Source organism: Ahaetulla prasina, chromosome 4, assembly GCF_028640845.1.
Source record: "Ahaetulla prasina isolate Xishuangbanna chromosome 4, ASM2864084v1, whole genome shotgun sequence".
Lineage (NCBI taxonomy): Eukaryota > Metazoa > Chordata > Lepidosauria > Squamata > Colubridae > Ahaetulla > Ahaetulla prasina.
In genome coordinates this window covers 5,235,125-5,258,728 of record NC_080542.1, presented here as the reverse complement: position 1 = coordinate 5,258,728, position 23,604 = coordinate 5,235,125, and positions in this window count along the sequence as shown.

Here is a 23,604-nt window from a genome sequence, read left to right as displayed (position 1 = left end):
TGAGTTCTAGTCCCGCCTTAGGCCTGAAAGCCGGCTGGCTGACTTTGGACCAGTCTCTCTCTCAGCCCAGCCCACCTAACAAGGTTGTTGTGGTGGAAAAAGAAGGAGAAAGGAGTATTATGTACATTTGTTGCCCGGATTTACTTAAAAAGAAATAAAGGCAAGATAAATATGTAATTAATATCCAAGCTTGGCGTGTTCCCGTGCCATGTTTGGCCCAATCGCCAATTCGCCCGGCATTTTAATGGTCCTTTCTTTAAATTTTAATAATTCGTTTTCAGCAAAGGTTTCCTGAGCATTTGATACCGCTTCAACTCAACGCGACCCTCTCCTGCTGGAAACTCCAGTTCCAATCAAGCTAACCTGGTGAGACCAATGGGAATTGTAGTACGAGTAGCCCTTTTTTTTACAGCAGTTCACTTAGTGACCGTTTTTAAAGTTACCACAGCGCTGGGAAAAAAGTGATCATACGACCATTTCTCATACTTACGACCGTTGCAGCATTCCCCATGGTCATGTGACTCAAATTCAAATGCTTGGCAACTGATTCATATTTATGACGGTCATAGAGTCCCGGGGGGGGCACACGATCCCCTTTTGCGACCTCCTCACGAGCAAAAAAAGCCCTGGGGGGGGAGTCGGCTTCGCTTAACGACCGGGTTGCTAATTTAACAACCGCAGTGATCAAAGTGAAATGGGGCAAAAACTTGCTTAACGACCATCTCTCATAGCAACGGAAATGCTAGGCTCAATGGTGGTCGTAAGGCGAGGACTACCTTTGTCAGGGCGGAAAAGGGACATAGCGGCCCGGTTCGAATTAAAGATTCAATTGAGTGAAAAATTAAATGTGTGTGTTCCTGCTGCAGATTGTCTCTCTTAGTGACGGTCCTGCTTGATTGTCCATTTGATCCATTCTGGGTGGTTGTGATCGGAACCCAGTTCAGTGATGTGGACACTCTCCCCCGAATTTCCTAGGGGGACGGACTACAGTTCCCATCACCTTCCCTCAAGGTGGCCAAGACTAAAATGGAGACCAATTACAGGCAGTCCTCGACTTACGACCGCAACCAAGCCCAAAATGTCCGTTGCTAAGCGAGACGGCTAAGCGAGTTTTGACACACACCCCGTTACGACCTTTCTCGCCGTAGTGGTGAAGCTGTTAACTTAGCAACACGGTTGTTAAGTGGATCTGGCCTCCCTCATTGGCTTCGCTGGTCAAAAAAAAGTGACTTGTGACCGTTTTTCACACTTAACGACATTTCCCCCCGCGGTCACGTGATCAAAATTCGGATGCTTGGCAAGTGACTCGTATTTATGACGGTTGCAATTTCCATGGGTTAGGAGATTCCCCCCCCCCACACACACACAGACTTTTGCGTCCTTCTGAAAAGTCCGATTCACTTAACAACCGGGCTATTAACTTGACTGTGGCCAGAAAGGGCGTAAAACGGAGCAAAACTCACTTTTAACAACTGTCTCGCTCAGCAACGGAAATGTTGCGTTCAACAGCGGTCACAAGTCGAGGACTCTCTGCACTGAGTCTCCAGTGCGCTGTGCTCGGCTGCAACCTTTAGCAAAAAATTATGCCACTTAACTTTGCTTTAGTACAGGTAGTCCTCAATTTACGATCACAACTGAGGCCAACATCTCTGTTGTTAAGCGAGAGATTTTGCCCCGTTTCACCACTTTTCTTGCCACGGTGGTTCAGTGAATGTCTGCGGTCAGAGGTGGGTTTCAAATATTTTTACCACCGGTTCGCCCCACGCGCACACGTTCTGTACACGCGCCCCGGCCTTCAGCACGTGTGCTTTGTTTGCACGCGTGCCTTTTGCGCATGCGCCCGGCCTCGAAACTGTGGCCAAATAGGACGGCATAGCGCCGAGGCGGGCTCACCCTCGATATTCGCTACCGGTACGCCCGAACCGGTCCGAACCGGCTGAAGACCACCGCTGCCTGCGGTTGATAAATTAGCACACACCCCCTTCCCCCGTTGTTAAGTGAACCCCGGCTTCCTTTTGCTCGTCGGAAGGTCGCATAAAAAGGTGGTGCGTGTGACCCACCGGCACGCGGCCGCCGTCATAAATACGAACCGGTTACGCCCAGCGTCTGAATTTTGTATCGCTTGACCGCTGCGCGGCTGTGAAACACGGTCTCCGGTCGCGGGTTTCGGTGCTGTCGTAACTCGAAACCGACGGTCGTACATTGAGGATGACCTGTAACGGATCGATTTATTTTTTTAAAAAAATTATTATTATTTTTAAATTCCTCCCAGTTTTGGGAGTCCCTGCGCTGGCACCAATCGAGCCATTCTTTGCCAACTCACCTCCGTCCGTGCCTCGTTTCCTGGGTTGTTTTTTTTTGCTGCCGTGCCAATTGAGTTTCCCCTTGCACACGGCACCGTAGGAATGTTAATTAGCAACCCGGCCTTAATTAATTCAGCTGCCAATTAGTGCGGCGCTGGGGGTGGGGGGGAGAGGGGGGGGCTGCAGGCAGGGGCACAGATGGCTGCTTATGGGCTGGCAAAGTGCCACCTTTTTCTCAGGCGGGCGGGGCGGGCGAGATGGAAAGCCGAAAGACACACTGTTCTTGTTCGTACATGGTTGGCGGGTGTGTGTGTGTGTGTGTGTGGACAGTGTCGCTTCCCCGAGAAAAGACGCTTAGACGTGGCCGTGCGCACACCCCCCCCGCACATCCACACGCACAAAACCCTTGCCCGTGGTTGGCATAAGGAGCAGGGCGCCCGGACCAGAGACCTGGTACTTGGGAATGGGGTGCTGGTTTGAAGGTTGGCACGGGGAAAAGAGGGCGGCGGGAGGGAGAGAGAGAGAGAGAGAGAGAGAGAGAGAAAGGATGGGGTGATGGAGAAAGAGGGGAAAAAGAGAAGTGGAGGCAGGAGAATATTGCCCAGAGGTCTCAGGGAGAGAGAAAGAGAAAGAGAACGGACGCGGGCATAGAAGCCAACGATGGCTCGAGCGAGGACGCCCGTGATAGAAGGAAAGAGGGGAAGATGGCGGGGGGGGGGGGGGGGCGGAAAGGTGGCGTATGCCAGCCGGATACCAGGAGAGCTTCTGCACAGGGGAGGGGTGATGACAGCTGGCATGGAACAGCCGCCCGCCCTGCCACCCACCCACCCACCCTCCCTCCCTCCTCCCCTCCCTCCCTCCTTTCTGCGGCATTCATTCTGCTCACCATGCCGATGCCAACTGGGCGGGTGGGGGTGGGGTGGGGGGAGAGCCAGAGAGAGAGAGAGAGAGAGAGAGAGATGCCAGGTTGGTTCACAAATTGCAGCCGAGGGAGGAGGGGGTGTATGGAACCCGGCACAGAGGGGGAGGGAAAGAGAGCAGCTGGCACGGCGGTGCCCGCCAGCCAAACGGAGGCAGAGAAGGCCAGGGCAAGAGATTGGCATCCGAGCGGAGGCTGGCAGGTCTTTCGGGACTTTTGGGGAGCCTTGGCACCGTGCCCCCGCCCTCCTTCCCTCCCTCTACGGCCTCTACAAAAAGAGACTCGGACACCAGGCGGCAGCTGGCGAGAAGCGGGCAGGGCGGGGAAGAGGGCGTCTATGCAACGGCGGAGAGCTCAAAAGCGCCGACGGGCATCGGAGGAGGCGCCCCCGGCAGTAGCGCAGGGACTCAGATTGAGGGATGGCATAAGGCAGGGAGGGAAACGAGACGCCGGCATAGATCGCACTGGGAAAGCAACTGGGCACACAAGGTGGGCATCGCCGGAGAGCTGTAGTTTTTGGCGAAAGCTGCTTGGCTGAGCCCCCCCGAGAATTGGGCCTTGGCATCCCCAATCTATTCCGCCTGCACCGTCTCCCCACCTCCCCCGTGGTCCTTCCCCTTGGCGCCCTTGTGCCCGCCTGAACTTGGCACCGAGTCAAAGCTGGTGGGGGCTGGCATCGCCCCGGCTGGCACGTGAGTAGAATCCCTGAGGTTGGCACTCTGCAAAGAAGAGGACGGAAGCGAGGCATTGTTGCCAACGCCGCTGGCCAGCCACCACCTTGGCATCCCTGTGGGCACCGGAAAAGAAATTGCTTGGCGTCCTTCCTTCCTTCCTTCCTTCCTTCCTTCCTTCCTTCCTTCCTTCCTTCCTTCCTTCCTTCCTTCCTTCCTTCCTTCCTTCTCATTATCATCCTTCCCTTTTCCTCCCATCCCTCCCATTTTTCTTTCTTCCCTCTCTGCCTTTTTCACCCTTCTCTGCCTTCTTCAGTCACGTTCTTCCTTCTTCCTTCCTTCCTTCTCTGCCTTCTTCATTCATTCATTCATTCATTCCGTCCATCTTTTCCTTCCTTCCTAGCCTCCTCCTTTCATTTTTCATCCCTATCCTTTCCCTCTTTCCTTTCCTCCCTCCGTCCCTCCCCTTCTCCAGCCGTTATCTCTCTTTGCCTTTTTTCCCCACCTCGGACTACCGATACCTAACGAAATCTGGTCCAGGAGCTCAAAGCATCTTGCCAGCTTCTTCTTCTTCGTCGATCATGGAGGTGAGATTTCAACCTTTCTTTCTTGCAGGCCCATCAGAATGGCCTGAGTGGGTTGGGGCAGTGTTTGTTTGGCTGGCTGGCTGAGACCAGGAGATACCCTGGCACCGATTGGGTGCCTCCTTCTCCGCAGAAGGAGCCAGGAAAAGCTTTTGCATGGGCCAACCAGTGGACTACAAGCCCAGTGATGCTTGGCAGTGGGTTGATTCAGAGACGTGGCCGATGGGCTACTGCAAAATGTACCAGTCTTTGCACAAAGGGCCAATGACGCAGAAGCGGGGGGCAGCGTGTGTGGGAATATTTAAAATTTGCGCCTGAAACTTTCCCCCCTTATTTTATGGATTTGGAAAGTCATTATATTCACCTTTTTTAAAAAACAAACAAACGTGTTTTTTCCTTTATTTGGATTGGAGCAAGCTTTTTTAAAATTCCCTTTTAAATCGCCTTTTTCGTTGAAGTTAGACTCGGTTGAAATCCATAGACTCGGGAGTGGCGACCTGCGAGTGCAATCCCGTCCTTATATCGCTGCGTTTTTGATGCCGCGTGGATGTGCGGACGTCGCGCCCGGGCGCGAATTGCCGTGTTTTGTGACGCCGCACGCGTGCACGGATGGCGCAACTGAGTGAAGCAACCGTGTGCGCACACTCAACATTTCCAGCGCTGCCGTACGTAAAGCCCACCTCTGGGTCATTCATATAAGCGCGTGTTCCTGTAATAACGGAACCGTCATTATTCTAGCCACCTTAACCATCTTCTAATCCTGCATTGTTTTTCCCGAGTTCGAAGGGATTTCCTCCGAGTTGAGCGAGGAAAGGATTACCGCTTTAGAAGGAGGGGTAGGGGGGAAAAAAAATACTTAACTAATTACAAACGGTTCGATAGGGATAATCGTTTTATGTCATCCACACCAATCATTTGGAGCGAACGATTCGGGGCAAGGGCGAAATTAGCCCGCAGCTAAGAAATTGGAGAACTAATTCAAATCAACAAGTGAAATACAATATTATTGGCTTTCTGTGTTCTTTAGCTGTTGGTATTTCTTTTTTTTTCTTTTTTTTTTTCCTTTCTTCCCCCCCGCACCCCCCCAAACGGCGTCTTTTTATTTCTTCTGCCATTTGCGGTTTCGTTTTTGGCCTTTTTGAGTTTTTAATTTGCTTTTTTTTTTTTTTAATTGTTCGGTTTCGGTTTTAAGCAAGGCTTGAAGATTTATTTATTTATTTATTTTTATTTATTTATAATTTAATTTCTATATCGCCCTTCTCCCGAAGGACTCAGGGCGGGTTTACAGCCATATTAAAACACAGAATACAAATAAAAAATGTAAAACAAAGTTAAAAACAAATATTTAGTAGGCCGAATCAATTAAAACGGTCATAGACCAACATAAAACCCATATTAAAATTACAATTAAAAATTACACATAGGCTAGTCCCGCATGATGAAATAATAGAATAGAATAGAATAGAATAGAATAGAATAGAATAGAATAGAATAGAATAGAATAGAATAGAATAGAATAGAATAGAATTTTTATTGGCCAAGTGTGATTGGACACACAAGGAATTTGTCTTGGTGCATATGCTCTCAGTGTACTTAAAAGAAAAGATACGTTCATCAAGATACAACATTTACAACACAATTGATGGTCAATATATCAATATAAATCATAAGGATTGCCAGCAACAAATTATAGTCATACAGTCATAAATGGAAAGAGATTGGTGATGGTAACTATGGGAAGATTAATAGTAGTGCAGATTCAGTAAATAGTTTGACAGTGTTGATGGAATTATTTGTTTAGCAGAGTGATGGCCTTCGGGAAAAAACTGTTCTTGTGTCTAGTTGTTCTGGTGTGCAGTGCTCTATAGCGTCGTTTTGAGGGTAGGAGTTGAAACAGTTTATGTCCAGGATGTGATGGATCTGTAAATATTTTCACGGCCCTCTTCTTGATTCGTGCAGTATACAGGTCCTCAATGGAAGGCAGGTTGGTAGCAATTATTTTTTCTGCAGATCTAATTATCCTCTGAAGTCTGTTTTTCTTGTTGGGTTGCAGAACCGAACCAGACAGTTATAGAGGTGCAAATGACAGACTCAATAATTCCTCTGTAGAACTGAATCAGCAGCTCCTTGGGCAGTTTGAGCTTACTGAGTTGGCGCAGAAAGGTCTTCAGTTCACGTTTGAAGGTCCGGAGGTCGAGGAGTTGGCGTAACCCCGGAGGCAGCTCATTCCAAAGGGCCGGTGCCGCCACAGAGAAGGCTCTCCCTGTGTGGGCCGCCAACCGACATTGTTTGGTCGACGGCACCCTCAGCAGGCCCGCTCTGTGGGAGCGCACAGGTCGTTGGGAGGCTATCGGTGGCAGAAGGCGGTCTCGTAAATACCCCGGTCCTAAGCCATGGAGCGCTTTAAAGGTGGTAACCAACACCTTGAATTGCACCCAGAAGGCTACCGGCAGCCAGTGCAGGCCGCGCAGGATAGGTGTTATATGGGAGCAGTGTGGTGCTCCCTCAATCACCCGCGCGGCCGCATTCTGGACTAGCTGGAGCCTCCTGGTGCTCTTCAAGGAGAGCCCCATGTAGAAAGCATTGCAATAGTCCAGGTGGGAAGTAACGAGGGCGTGAGTGACCCCTTAAATGCCAGCCTGTTGATGTTCCCCTCTCCTGTCTTAAAATCTAGGGTGCAAATACAGGTAGGTCTTACTTTTATGATCACAAACAATGTTGTTGAGCTGTATGTTGTTTAGGTGAGTTTTAACGATTTTTCTTGCGTCGGTTGTTAAGTGGATCTGGCTTCCCTTTGCTTGTCGGGAGGTCGCAAAAGGGGATCCCATAATCTTGGGGCACGGCAAAGGTCATAAGTATGAATCTGCTGCCAATCTTGTGAATTTCGATCCCACGATCGATCGCGGGAAAAATAGTCATAAGCAGAGATGGTATTCAGCCGGTTCGCGCCGATTTGCCAGAAATCTCAGGCCGCCCCGGCTCTATTTAGGATCGTTTTTAAGGTTGGGCACCTGCGTGGAAGGCGTGCGCAAGAGCATAGCGCATGCGCAGAAGGCCAGGCGCAGGTGCGGAACGCAGGTGCACAAAGCGAGCGTGTGCGCGCGCGATATGAACCGGTAGTAACATAATGAGTAACCCGCCGTTGGTCATAAGTCTGTTTTTTCAGTTCTGTTTTTTGAACGGTTCACTAAATGAACTCTTGTAAGTTAAGGATTACTTGTTTGATTTTGGTTAGGAGATTTAAATGCCGGCCACTTAATTATTATTATTTATTATTATTATTTATTCAATTTTTATACCGCCCTTCTCCCGAAGGACTCAGGGCGGTGTACAGCCAAGGTAAAACGAACAGTACAATATACAATTTAAAATACGAATTAAAAAACTTATTACATAATTGGCCTAAAACTTTGGAACATATAAAACTAAAACCCATTAAAAATTGATAATAAAAAATTTAAAACCAATAAAATTTAAGCCAGCCCCGCGCGAATAAATATATGTGTTTTCAATTCGCGGCGAAAGGTCCGCAGGGCAGGTATTTGGCGTAAGCCCGGGGGAAGTTCGTTCCAGAAGGTAGGAGCCCCCACAGAGAAGGATCTTCCCCTGGGGGCCGCCAGCCGACATTGCTTGGCGGACGGCACCCTGAGAAGTCCCTCTCTCTGAGAGCGTACAGGTCGGTGGGAGGCATGAGGTAACAGCAGGCGGTCCCGTAAGTACCCAGGCCCTAAGCCATGGAGCGCTTAAAAGGTAGTAACCAAAACCTTAAAGTGCACCCGAAAGACCACAGATAGCCAGTGCAGTCTGCGCAGGAGTGGTATTACACGGGAGCTACGTGAAGCTCCCTCTATCACCCGCGTAGCTGCATTCTGGACTAACTGAAGCCTCCGGGTGCACCTCAAGGGGAGCCCCATGTAGAGAGCATTACAATAATCCAAGCGGGAGGTAACGAGCGCATGAGTGACTGTGCATAATTCCTCCCCTGTCTTAAAACCTAGGCCGCAATTATAGGCGATCCTCGGCTTACGACCGCAATTGCGCTCAACATTGTTGCTGCCGTGAGAAATTTGTCAGATCGCCAACGGGGATCAAATGACCCCCCGAGACTCTACGACCGTCATAAATGTGAGTCAGTAACCAAACGTCCGAATGTAATTCACGTGACCGCTGAGAGGCTGCCAACGGGCGTAAGCAGTGGTGGGATTCAAGTAATTTAACAACCAGTTCTCTGCACTAATGATTTCTTCCAACAACCAGTTTGCCAAACTGCTCAGAAAGTTAACAACCGGTTCTCCCGAAGTGGTGCGAACTGGCTGAATCCCACCACTGGGTGTAAGTGCAAATAATGGTCATCAGTCCCTCTTTTTTTTCCTCCAGTATCATTTGAACTTCAAATGGTCACTAAGCGAAGCATTGTTAGGCGAGGACGAACCGGATAGCAACTGCTTCGTGGCTTCCAAAGCTTGCAAACCTTTTGTGACGTTCACGTTCTAGCATGCTGGAATGCTTTTCCATGTCCTGTGACGCCGCGGAAGCTCAGCCAATCAGTAGCAGCGATTGTAGCATCACCGGCGTCAACAGGATGCAGGTACTCCTCGTTTTGCAACCGCTCATTTATGGGTCGTTCGGAGTAACGGCGGCACCGTGAAAAAGGGACTTACGGCCACTTCTCCTCTTTAAGACCACTGAACAATCCCGTGGTCACGTGATCAAAATTGGGGCAGCTTGCAACCGAACCTGTATTTACGACCGTTGTAGCATCCTGGGGTCGTGCGATCGCCGTTTACGACCGTCCTAGCCTAGGCTTCCCATGAGGAAAGTCAGTGGGAGCGGCTGGATTCGCTGAACGATGGCATGGTTCACTTAGCAGCAGTAGGGATTCGTTTAACAAAGGCTGTAAGATCGACAGTGACTTTCTTAACAGCAGAAATTTTGGTGCCGATTGTGGTCATAAGTTGAGGACTATCTGTACGGATCTGCTTAAATAGAGATCCTTAATGGCCAGGGGTTAGGGATGTTATTAAAATGTGTGGCCCTGAGGTAGTCCTCGACTTACGACTACAATTGAGCCTAAAATTTCTTTTTTTTTCCAATGAATTTTATTAATTTTATATTAATTACATTTCTTAGTACTTCACAAACATCGTGTTTTCTGGGTATTGAATTCGCTTAAAAATACAGATTCCATAACTGAGCCTAAAATTTCTTTTTTTTTCCAATGAATTTTATTAATTTTATATTAATTACATTTCTTAGTGCTTCATAAACATCGTGTTTTCTGGGTAATGAATTCGCTTAACAATACAGATTCCATAACTGAGCCTAAAATTTCTATTGCTAAGCAAGACGGTTGTTAAGTGAACTTTCCTCCATTCTACCACCTTTCTTGCCACAGTTGTAAGGGGAATCACTGCGGTGGTTAAGTTACTCGGTTGTTAAGTGAATCTGGTTTCCCCCTAGACATCGTTCGTCAGGAGGTCGCAAAAGGAGATCAGGTGACCCTGGGCAGAGGTTGTATTCAGCCGGTTTGAACCGGTTCGGGCGAACCAATAGTGGCACGCTGCAAGTGCAATCCCATCCTATATCGCTGTGTTTTTGACACCGCATGTGGATGGTACGGACGAGCGAATTGCCGTATTTTGTGATGCCGCACGCATGCTTACATTTGCAGTGCTGGGCGAACCGGATAGCAACTGCTTCGTGGCTTCCAAAGCTTGCAAACCTTTTGTGACGTTCACGTTCTAGCATGCTGGAATGCTTTTCCATGTCCTGTGACGCCGCGGAAGCTCAGCCAATCAGTAGCAGCGATTGTAGCATCACCGGCGTCAACAGGATGCAGGTACTCCTCGTTTTGCAACCGCTCATTTATGGGTCGTTCGGAGTAACGGCGGCACCGTGAAAAAGGGACTTACGGCCACTTCTCCTCTTTAAGACCACTGAACAATCCCGTGGTCACGTGATCAAAATTGGGGCAGCTTGCAACCGAACCTGTATTTACGACCGTTGTAGCATCCTGGGGTCGATGCGATCGCCGTTCTGACCGTCCTAGCCTAGGCTTCCCATGAGGAAAGTCAGTGGGAGCGGCTGGATTCGCTGAACGATGGCATGGTTCACTTAGCAGCAGTAGGGATTCGTTTAACAAAGGCTGTATGATCGACAGTGACTTTCTTAACAGCAGAAATTTTGGTGCCGATTGTGGTCATAAGTCGAGGACTACCTGTACGGATATGTTTAAATAGAGATCCTTAACGGCCAGGGATTAGGTGATGTTATTAAAATGTGTGGCCCTGAGGTAGGCCTCGACTTACGACTACAATTGAGCCTAAAATTTCTTTTTTTTTCCAATGAATTTTATTAATTTTATATTAATTACATTTCTTAGTACTTCACAAACATCGTGTTTTCTGGGTATTGAATTCGCTTAAAAATACAGATTCCATAACTGAGCCTAAAATTTCTTTTTTTTTCCAATGAATTTTATTAATTTTATATTAATTACATTTCTTAGTGCTTCATAAACATCGTGTTTTCTGGGTAATGAATTCGCTTAACAATACAGATTCCATAACTGAGCCTAAAATTTCTATTGCTAAGCAAGACGGTTGTTAAGTGAACTTTCCTCCATTCTACCACCTTTCTTGCCACAGTTGTAAGGGGAATCACTGCGGTGGTTAAGTTACTCGGTTGTTAAGTGAATCTGGTTTCCCCCTAGACATCGTTCATCAGGAGGTCGCAAAATGAGATCAGGTGACCCTGGGCAGAGGTTGTATTCAGCCGGTTTGAACCGGTTCGGCGAACCGATAGTGGCACCCTGCAAGTGCAATCCCATCCTATATCGCTGTGTTTTGACACCGCATGCGGATGGCACGGACGGCAATTGCCGTATTTTGTGATGCCGCACGCATGCTTACATTTGCAGTGCTGGGCGAACCGGGTAGCAACTGCTTCGTGGCTTCCAAAGCTTGCAAACCTTTTGTGACGGTCACGTTCTAGGATGCTGGAATGCTTTTCCACGTCCTGTGACGCCGCGGAAGCTCAGCCAATCAGTGGCAGCAATTGTAGCATCACCGGCGTTAACAGGATGCAGGTACTCCTCGTTTTGCAACCGCTCATTTATGGGTCGTTCGGAGTAGCGGCGGCACCGTGAAAAAGGGACTTACGGCCACTTCTCCTCTTTAAGACCACTGAACAATCCCGTGGTCACGTGATCAAAATTGGGGCAGTTTGCAACCGAACCTGTATTTACGACCGTTGTAGCATCCTGGGGTCGTGCGATCGCCGTTTACGACCGTCCTAGCCTAGGCTTCCCATGAGCAAAGTCAGTGGGAGCGGCTGGATTCGCTGAACGATGGCATGGTTCACGTAACAGCAGTAGGGATTCGTTTAACAAAGGCTGTAAGATCGACAGTGACTTTCTTAACAGCAGAAATTTTGGTGCCGATTGTGGTCATAAGTCGAGGACTACCTGTACGGATATGTTTAAATAGAGATCCTTAACGGCCAGGGATTAGGTGATGTTATTAAAATGTGTGGCCCTGAGGTAGGCCTCGACTTACGACTACAATTGAGCCTAAAATTTCTTTTTTTTTTCAATGAATTTTATTAATTTTATATTAATTACATTTCTTAGTGCTTCATAAACATCGTGTTTTCTGGGTAATGAATTCGCTTAACAATACAGATTCCATAACTGAGCCTAAAATTTCTTTTTTTTTTCAATGAATTTTATTAATTTTATATTAATTACATTTCTTAGTGCTTCATAAACATCGTGTTTTCTGGGTAATGAATTCGCTTAACAATACAGATTCCATAACTGAGCCTAAAATTTCTATTGCTAAGCAAGACGGTTGTTAAGTGAACTTTCCTCCATTCTACCACCTTTCTTGCCACAGTTGTAAGGGGAATCACTGCGGTGGTTAAGTTACTCGGTTGTTAAGTGAATCTGGTTTCCCCCTAGACATCGTTCATCAGGAGGTCGCAAAAGGAGATCAGGTGACCCTGGGCAGAGGTTGTATTCAGCCGGTTTGAACCGGTTCGGGCGAACCGATAGTGGCACCCTGCAAGTGCAATCCCATCCTATATCGCTGTGTTTTTGACACCGCATGCGGATGGCACGGACGAGCGAATTGCCGTATTTTGTGATGCCGCACGCATGCTTACATTTGCAGTGCTGGGCGAACCGGTTGCTGCAGTATGTGAATCCCACCTCTGACCCTTGGAACACTATGACCGTCATAAATACGAGTCTGTTACCAAACGTCTGAATTTTGATCAAATTGAAGAAAGGGAATGCGGCAACGCTCTGTTGTGACCCAGGCCCAAGTAGGTAGTAATAAACTTAGTCTGTGGAAAAACAAACTTTATTCGAACAGCTGGGAATTACTTCATTCCCAGCATCGTTCAACTCAAAGTAAAACAAATGCTTCCCAACACAAATTCCTCAGTTATCTCACAAACCTTGGTCCAATTAGGCAAACTGCCAAAGGCCCTTCCTGGCAAACATCCAGAAGCCACAAAAACAAAGACGTACATGAAGCAGAAGACAGAGCAGAAGACGCAGCTACAACGTTGTTTTCCGGCAAAGCTGAAACACCGGTGCTGGTCTGTTTTAAGCCTTATGGGAGGGGCCAATCATCTCTTGGCCTTACTCCCGAGTCGTCCTCTCTGCTTGAGCTGCTCTTGCCTTCTGGCAGCTCTTCTCAAGCGTGCATTAGGAACAAGCTCCTCCTGTTCCTCTGCCTCACTGCTATCAGTCACTGGAGGCTCTGGAGTCCACACCTCACTTCCCGATGGCCCTGGCCCCACCTCAGCCTCATCGCTGTCCGATTCCGTTGCCAGCTCCGTAGGCCGCTGACGGACCACAAGACGCTGATGTGAAAAATTATCATAAATCACTTTTTTCATTGCTGTTGTAACTTCGGATGGTCTGGATGGCAGTAGTATTTCTTCCAGTCTGAAATATTCCTATTGTGTTGAAAATCTTAGCCACCTGGGTCAGACGGGCTCCAGATTGGACAAGACCGTTCCACAAGCAGGATTGGCACGTTCGTTAAAACTTCGCTTTTAAATCAGGTCTCCTTGTTATGAGGGGAAATAAATTTGGCAGTGGACATTTTTGCCGAGAATCATTATTTTCCTATTCCGAAAGGTTTAAAAGCAGAGTGGGTGGTAAGCAGAGATTGGCTATCAAAACGTGGACATCTAGAAATCTTTCCAGAAATCTCTTAATTTTTTAGGCAGTTTTGGCAGGAGATTTTTTTTTTTTCTGCAGGCCTTCCTGATGTTCAGCGGTTTTGCTTAGCTTCCCGTTTCTTAGGGTTTAAGGTTGAAATCATGAGCTGGAAGTATGTGTTTGGTGTGTGTGTGTCTCAGTGGTGGTAATAAGACGGTTCGGGCCGGTTCGGGCGAACTGGTAGTTAAATTGCTGGCAGTTGCCTTTTGGGGAAAAAAAAAAGTGCTTTTGGAACAATCATGAGCCGGATAACTGAGAATCAGCAGAGATATTTGTGTGTTCGTAGTTGCGCAATTTTGTTCAGAGTTCCCTGCCTGATAGCTTGGCGAGTTCGAAACGAGGAATTCCTGTGCATGAAACGCCTTATTAAGGTCTTGTGGTGTTTCGAGGATGCGCACCAAGGGTTGTTTCGCCTGGCTCGGAGACTGTTTTGTGAAATTGCACACTTAGCGCCCGTGAAACCCAGGTGTGAGTTTTCAGCAAACCCTCTGCTGTGGTAGGAGCGTGAGCATATTTAATAGACGGCAGCTGAAATCGAATTTTCAGTCTTGTTGAAGCTACTGAGATTGTGTTTCCCTGACAATAAGACACTGTCCACTCCGTTGTACCTGGTTGCACGAGGCAGGATGAGGCACATGGATAAAAATTAAGCCAGGATGGGGATGCAGGTGGAGCTGCCCCATGTGCCCCGTACCCACTTACCTTCAGACAGTTGCAGCCAGGCCTCGCAGACCCCGACATCTGCCAGCCCACTTCTCCGGCCACTCGCCGTATATTGTGCTTGTCACCCCCGGCCTCCGTTTCACCGTCAGAGGCCTTTCCTGAAGACCTCCGACAGCGAAATGAAGGCTGGGTGTGCTGCGCACGAGCGGTGACAAGTTTCCGCAGGAGACGTGGACTGGCAGAGGCCTTTCCTGAAGGCCACCAACAACGAAACGAAGGCTGGGTTGCTGCGTACGAGCGGTGACAAGTTTCCGCAGGAGACGTGGGCTGGCACAGGCCTTTCCTGAAGGCCTCCGACAGCGAAACGAAGGCTGGGTGTGCCGCGTACGAGCGGTGACAAGTTTCCGCAGGAGACGTGGGCTGGCAGAGGCCTTTCCTGAAGGCCTCCGACGGCGAAACGAAGGCTGGTTGTGCCGTGCACGAGCGGTGACAAGTTGCCGCAGGAGACGTGGGCAGGCAGAGGCCTTTCCTGAAGGCCTCCGACAGCAAAATGAAGGCTGGGTGTGCTGCGCACGAGCGGTGACAAGTAGCCGCAGGAGAAGTGGGCTGGCAGAGGCCACATGGGCTCCTGCTAGGCTGGACCGTTGGTGCCGCGGCGGCGAGGTTAGTCAGTGGAAAACATCCCCTGAAAATAAGACCTAATGCCTCTTTTGGAGGCAATAAATAAATAAATAAATAAATAAATAAGACCGGGTCTTATTTTTGGGGAAACGCATCTGTCGGAACCTTCACACACAGTAGTTCTCGCCTTATGACTGATTGGTGAGTGACTGTTCAAAGTTATGACGGACCTTTCTAGTTCTGAACTTCTGATGAGCGGCGGGTTCTTCCCAGATCATGTGACTGCATTTTGGATGCTTGGCAACCGGTTCAAATTTAAGAGTTTGCAGCATCTTGCCGGGGGGAGGGGATGTCACGTGATCCTGTTTTATGATTCCTCTCCCCCCCTCCCCCCCCAAAAAATCCCCAGGGAGTTACAGTTTTTAACAAAACTGGCCTGCAGCAAACTATTGGTTCACTTAACGACTGCAGCATTGGCTTAACGACCGCTGCAAAAAAAAAAAGGTTGCAAAATCACGCCGGTCCCGTTTTACAACCATCACGATTTAGGGCTGTAACAAGAAGGCTTCATTACGGTCGTAAGTTCGAGGACTACGTTTTCCAGAAATCTTTAGGGAAATTCCGCTTTGGGGATTGGTGGCGCAATAGTTCAAGATAAAAGAAGAGATTGGACAACCATTTGTCTGAAATTGTATCGTTTCCGGCCTGGGCAGGGGGTTGGACTAGAAGACCTCTAAGGTCCCTTCGAATTCCTGTTATTCTATCCTATCCTATCCTATTCCCTTCCTTCTATTCTATTTTATTTTATTCTATTCTATTTTCTGTTCTATTCTACTCTATTCTATATTTTCTATTCTATTTTATTTTCTGTTTTATTCTATTCTATTCCATATTTTCTATTCTATTCCCTTTCCTATGTTCTATTCTATTCGATTCCCTTCCTTCTATTCTATTCTATTCTATTCTATTCTATTCTATTCTATTTTCTGTTCTATTCTACTCTATTCTATATTTTCTATACTATTCTATTCCTATTCCTATTCCTATTCTATTTCATTTCTATTCTATTCTATTCTATTCTATTCTATTCTATTTTCTGTTCTATTCTACTCTATTCTATATTTTCTATATTAATATTCTATTCCTATTCCTATTCTATTTCTATTCTATTCTATTTTATTCGATTCTATTCTAATTCTAATTCTATTCCAAAGCTGGCGTGTTTACAGAAATGGAGCAATTTCATATTCTATCTTAACTGCATTTGCCGAACACTTTTAATAAATTTTGCTGCTAAATTGAACCATTTTGGGAGGGGTTACCCCGCGCACTTAATCATAAAAGGATTAAACCGGGGGAATTCCCATGCTTAGCGGCTGAGAGAATCCAGGGTTAGAGTCTTAACTGGGTTAAAACAGTTTGCCAAATGCTAGCCAGGTATCGGTTGCCAGTCTGCGATTTGTCCGTTGATTTTTCTGAAGCAGAATTGAAAAGCTTTTATATTCGCCGAAATATTTTTGCCAAGCCGCATTGCGCCCATCTTGGCAATACCGGTAGTTCTCCATTTACAACCGTTTGTTTAGTGACCGTTCCAAGTTATGACGGCACTGAAAAAGCGACTTACAACCGTTTTTTACGCTTACAACCGTGGTCATGTGATCAAAATTTGAACGCTTGGCAACTGACTCATAGTTACAACGGTTGCAGGTCACCTTTGGAGACCTTTCAACAAGCTGAATCAATGGGGCAAGCAGATTCACTGGGGCAACCAGATTCACTTAACGACCGTGTTATTAACTTAACAACCGCAGTGACTCACTTAACAACCGTGGCAAGAAAGGCCGTAAAAGGGAGCAAAAATTCACCAATGTTTCACTTAGGGACAGGAATGTTGGGCTCAATTGCAGTCATTAAGTTGAGGACTACCTCTAGAGTAAAAAGGCTCGGATATTTTGGGAAGCCATGCCAAAATCGGAACGCCACTTTTAATTCCTTAATTAATTTAACCCCACTATGCAAGACAACCTTACAATGGTGCATTAGTTGTTCTACCATTATTTTGTTGTTTCTTTGCACCAAAGTTGCAAAATTCTTTTTAAACGTTGAGCGTTTCTTCTTCCAGTTTTATTCTGGCTCCTCATGAGGACTAGAAACTCATTGTTTTTTGTTTTGTTTTTTTAAATGGAATTCTTGAACACCTAAATATCTTGTCTCGTTCACTCCTTTGCTGATTTTGGATCTATTTTGTATATTTCAAGAGCAAATCTGATGGTTTTTCTCTGTTTCCCATTTTGTTGGCCTGTTGGAGAGAGCTGAGGTAAAAATTTTGAGAGGCGATTGAATCTAGAACAGTATTTCTCACCGTTGGCAATTTCAAGATGTCTGAACTTCAATTCCCAGAATTCCTGGCTGGGGAATCCTGGGAGTTGAAGTCCAGCTTGAGATACAGTAGTGGCCAAAACTGTGGAACCCTTAATGTTCCTTTAAGCATATAGAGAGGCTGCAAACCCTTGACAATGGGTAGGGGGCAACAGAAAAATCCTAACTCTTGGCTGCCACCTGGTGGTCACTTGAGGTTTTGCAACCCAGATCTGGTTGGTGGTTCATTCCTTTAGGCCAGGGGTAGTCAACCTTTTTATACCTACCGCCGACTTTTGTATCTCTGTGTTGTGACTCATCCTCCCTCCCCTCCTCAGCCGGGCCCCTTCCGTCTCCAACTGGGCCTGTTATCAGACTCCAAGTCTGATAATGAAGGTGAACGGCCAGCCCCCGGCCCTGGCCCCATGCCCGGAGAGGATTCCAGGAGTGAACGGACAAGCCCGATAAACCTCACTCATATGGCGTGTGTTCCTTTGGCTCAGCCATCAGAGGAAGCCAACTAGGTGCTGGAATTACTGACAGCAGATCCAGCTGAAGACAATTCAGAGCGGGAGGATCCTCGCTTCTGGAGATCTGAGAGGCGACGCCAACAGAAGGAGGGGTGGGGCAGGCCTGGATAAATGCTGAGTCATGGAGCCACACCCCACAGCCTATATAAAGGACCTGCTTTTGGCATTCCAACCTTGAGTCAAGGAAAGTTTTAGCTAGTTTGCTGATATCGGACTCTATCGCTGAAATCACAACTTGGATTCCTTGCCTGCCCTGATAAACCTCGAAGGGACTTGGCAAGCTGCAAAGGCTTTGTTGCCAAGTCTGTTACAGACTTCCTTGACTCGTGCGTCGGAGTGGGAGTGGGACACGACACTCTGTTAGTAGTAAAATTTTCTAACCGCCCACCGGTTCCACAGTAATGCGCCGTGTATCGTCGTCTGCGCATGCCTCTCGCACATCGTGGATTGGGTTTGGTGGGGGCGCGCCGGCTACCAGCTCTGCTTGTCTGTTACAGCTGGGTGGTGTGGGGGGAGATGCGCGAGCTGTTCTGGGACGAGGCTCTTTTGTTTGCGGTCGCACTATAGCGCCATTTAGTTTCACTTACGTAACAAAACTTATGCGCGGGCGATACAAATACTATATTTTTAGAAATTTAAATTGTCACGGGGAATTTTATGAAAACCTAACGAAAATGTTTTTAAATAATGCTATGAATTTTTTTTTAAAGTCAATTAAATTTTAAAAAAAGGAAAGTGCTTCAGTATCGGACAAAACCCCTACCGCCCACCATGAAAGCTGGAACGCTTACTAGTGGGTGGTAGGGACCAGGTTGACTACCACTGCTTTAGGGTCACCCATGTAGGTTTAGTTAGGATAACCAGATCTGGGCCACCAAGTTTCAACTGGTTCATAATTCTGCCTTGCTGAACCGTGGTTTGTTCAATGAATTACCCTTGGCTGAGCAAATCACCCAACATACAGTCGTGGCGAAAAATTGTGGAAACCCTTTTGGGAAAAGTTGTATTTTTGAGGTTTGATGGCTAATAACACCACTTTTTTGGGGAGTTTCAAAAGATAATCCTATTCCACTGCTGGAATGACCTGGGAATAGCCCAGACCTTCACCCAATGGAAAAAATCTATGGAGCCGACTAAAGAAACTGGTTTGTCAGAAGCGACCTAGCAATAAAACCCAGTTAATTGAAGCCATCGTTCCATCTTGGTTTCACATGATAACGGCTGCAGAACTCAAAGACTCCGTTCACTCCTTGGGAAGACGTTGTAAGGCCGTCATTCACGCTAAAGGTGACCCAACGATGTATTAACTGACATGGTGATCATTTTGGTATCTCTCATTTTTTTTATGTGTTTCTCTTTTCTTCTTTATACTGTAACTGCTATTCTAATAGCAAATCCTTCGTAAAAGCGATTGCATGACACTCTTGATTAAATTATCTTTCCGTTGATGTAGAATTTTATGGTCCTACTCCCAAAAAACGTGGTGTTATTAGCTAGTTTTAGAAAATACACTTTTCCCAAAAAGGTTTCCACAATTTTGGCCAGTAGGGTATATAGCAACACTACAAGACATTATGGGTGACAATCGAACCCGCAGATTAAAGAAGGCAGGGAGGCCAAGACATTCATTCAATGACCTATAGGGGGCGACATCCCAAACCTGGTTAGCGGTAACCTCAGTTAGTTTTCTTCTGCGACTTACCTTCTGATTAATGCAAAAAGTTGATTTCTTTACGCTTCAGTGTGTTGGCCAACTGCCCCCAATTAAATCAAAAACTGGCTGGCGGAGTCAGGGAGCCAGGAATGGATAGAAATAAGGCGAGCCATTAGGCCCCATGCAGGTAGTCCTCGACTTGCGAGCCCAATTTTCTGACGCTAAGCGAGACAGTTGCAAAGTGAGGTTGCCCCCCCCCATTTGGTCTTGCCGACAGTTATTAAGCGAACTGCCGCAGTACTTAAACATTAGTTACATGGTCATTAAGCGAATCTGGCTTTCCCCATTGACTTTGCTCGTCGGAATCTCGCAAAATTAAGAAGTTACAAGAACAATTAATAAGTGTTAATAACAGTTATTAATAACTATTATTAATAATATTAATAATAAATATTATTAACAGTTATTAATAACCGTTAATAAGAACAATTAATAAGCGGAACAACTTGCCTGCAGAAGTTGTGAATGCTCCAACACTGGAAATTTGTAAGAAAATGTTGGATAACCATCTGACTGAGATGGTGTAGAGTTTCCTGCCTGGGCAGGGGGTTGGACTAGAAGACCTCCAAGGTCCCTTCCAACTCTGTTGTTGTTGTTGTTGTTGTTGTTGGACTAGAAGACCTCCAAGGTCCCTTCCAACTCTGTTGTTGTTGTTGTTGTTGTTGTTGTTGTTGTTGTTGTTGTTGTTGTTATTATTATTATTATTATTATTATTATTATTATTATTATTACTACTATTATTAAAAGGGAATCCCATGAGCCCAGCGCACCACAATACCACAATCGTCATAAGTACGAGTCAGTTGCCAAGTGGCTACACTTTAATCACGTTATCATGGGGACGTAAGTGGAGTGGAGAGCTAGAGCTGGAGCTCTCGCCTCACAATCAGGAGGCTCAGTTCGATCCTAGGTAGAGGCAGATATTTCTTTCTCTGGGCACAATGAGAATTTATCTGCTGAACAAAACTCCGCCCTGGTGACAAGAAAGGCATCCGGCCAGTAAACACTCAGCTCAGGGGTAAAATCTACTGACCTTCCTTACCGGTTCGGAAATGCACGCGCCGCACGCATGTGCAGAAGGTAAAAAACACATTACTTCCTGGTTAAAACCCAGAAGTCATGACAGCCGGGCGGGTGGGCGGAGCTTTGTTCCCCCATCGCTACCAGATCGCCGAACCAGCGGCCGTGATCGCTACTGGATCGCGCGATCCGGTCCGAACTGGAAGCATTTCATCCCTGACTCAGCTCTATTCAGTTGCCCCGACTCCACCCCGCAAGGGATTTGGGAGTCGTTAAAAGAGGAGGATTATGTGGGACGTAAGTGTGAAGACGGTTGTAAGTCACTTTTTTTCAGTGCTGTCACAGCTTGAAACAGTCACTAACCAGAATGGCCGTAAATCAAGGATGGCCAGTATTTGACTATTCTGTATTTTTCAAATACAGGTAGTCCTCGACTTCGGACCACAATTTGCTAAGCCCAAATTTTCTGTTGCTAAGCGAGACGTGTAGGGAGTTCTGCTCTGTTTCACGACCTTCCTTGCCTCACTTATTAAGTGAATCGTGGCAGTTGATAAGTTAGGAAGCCGGTTATTAAGTGAATCCGGTTGCGCCATTGACTTGGCTTGTGAGAAGGTCACAAAAGAGAGTCGCGCAGGACCCCGGGGGGACACTGTGGCCGTCATAAATATGAACCAGTTGCCAAGCGTCTGAGTTTTGATCACGTGACCCTGAGGACGCTGCAAATGTTGTAACTCTGAAACACGGTCATAACTCCCCATTATTTTCAGAGTCGTCGTTAACTTTGAACGGTCGCTAAATAAACCGTTGTAAGGGGGTGGGTGTTCTCCCTAACACCATTTCAGTCTCTGTGGAAGATGAAAATGGAGGCATTTCTAATTTGCCCCTATTTCAGGGGTCTCCAAACATGGCGACTTTTGAGACGTGTGGACTTCAATTCCCAGAATTCCCCAGCCAACTCCAAGCCATTCCCCCAATTCCAATCCGATCTTTGGATGCTTCATTTAAAGCCATGTTTCTCAAACGTGGCCCCTTTAAGACGTGTGGATTTCCAACTCCCAGAATTCTGCATGGCTGGCTGGGGAATTCTGGGAGTTGAAGTCCACAAGTCTTAAAATTGCCAAGCTGAAAATCCCCTTCCCTGTTCATTCATCTCTACTTTCCGATTTTCGGAAACGAGATTAGGAGTGCGCAAGAGAAACGGGCCACGCCTGAAATCCCAACACAAAAAATTTCATTCCCGAACATCCTAATTTTTTTTTTAAAAAGGGCTGTTGCGGTATTGCAGGTAGTCCTCGACTTATGACCACAACAGGGACTGAAACATTCATCATTAAACATTGTTAAGTGAGGCATCAGGTGACTGCACCCAAGGCTTATGGCCCTTTTGTCGTGATCACTCAGCGAACTGCCGTAGTTGTTAAAGCGAGCGCGTCACATAACCGTGGCTTGCGACCTTCCCTGCCGGCTTGTCAGAAGCTGGCTGAGATCACAAAATGACAGCTATGTGAATGTGGGATGCTGCAGTGGTCATAAATGCATTGAATGAATGCAAGAACTGTGGTGGCGTAGTTGTTAGAATGCAGTATTGCAAGTAAACAATGCCCACTACTGGCAGTTCGATCCTGACTGACTCAAGATTGACTCAGCCTTCTGAAGTCAGTAAAATGAGGACCCAGATTGTTGGGGGCAAGACGCTGAATCTCTAAACCGCTTAGAGAGGGCTGTAAAGTGGAATATAAGACTAAGTACTATTGCTATTGCATCCTATCCTATCCACTCACTGCCGACTGCCGGCAGTTCGATCCTGACCGACTCAAGGTTGACTCAGCCTTCTATTCTTCCGAGGTCGGTAAAATGAGGAGCCAGATTGTTGGGAGCAATAAGCTGACTCTGTAAAACCGCTTAGAGAGGGCTGTAAAGCACTGTAAAGCAGTATATAAGTCTAATTGCTATTGTATCCTATCCTATCCACTCACTGCTGACTGCCAGCAGTTCGATCCTGACCGACTCAAGGTTGACTCAGCCTTCTATTCTTCCGAGGTCGGTAAATTGAGGACCCAGATTGTTGGGAGCAATAGGCTGACTCTGTAAACCGCTTAGAGAGGGCTGTAAAGCACTGTAAAGCAGTATATAAGTCTAATTGCTATTGCTGTTCTGTCCTATCCACTCACTGCTGACTGCCGGCAGTTCGATCCTGACCGACTCAAGGTTGACTCAGCCTTCTATTCTTCCGAGGTTGGTAAATTGAGGAGCCAGATTGTTGGGAGCGATAGGCTGTAAACCGCTTAGAGAGGACTGTAAAGCACTGTAAAGCAGTATATAAGTCTAATTGCTATTGCTGTTCTGTCCTATCCACTCACTGCTGACTGCCGGCAGTTCGATCCTGACCGACTCAAGGTTGACTCAGCCTTCTATTCTTCCGAGGTCGGTAAAATAAGGACCCAGATTGTTGAGAGCAATAGGCTGACTCTGTAAACCGCTTACAGAGGGCTGTAAAGCGATGTATACATCTCCTGCCAAGATCACGTGACTGCAGGGCCGCTACAACGGTCGTAAAATACGAGGACTGGATGGCACTATTTTCAGCACCAAATGGTTATAAGGTGAGAGTGTATTCTCATTCTGAAAACCTCCAACTCAAAAGTCAGTTTGCAGTTAGCACACGCTGCGATGGAAATATTTCACGCGCCCCTCCATTCGGAACAAAAAACGCCTGCGCATTCAGAAACTTATAAGAGACTTACGAGAGACTTGGAAATTTATAGACTGATTTGCAATGCCTTAAATGAGGAATTAGTAGGGACACGGTGGCTCAGTGGCTTAAGATGCTGAGCTTGTCAATCAAAAGGTCGGCAGTTCAGCGGTTCGAATCCCTAGCGCCGTGTAACGGGGGGAGCTCCCGTTACTTGCCCCAGCTTCTGCCAACCTAGCAGTTCGAAAGCACATTAAAAAAATTCAAGTTGAAAAATAGGGACCACCTTTGGTG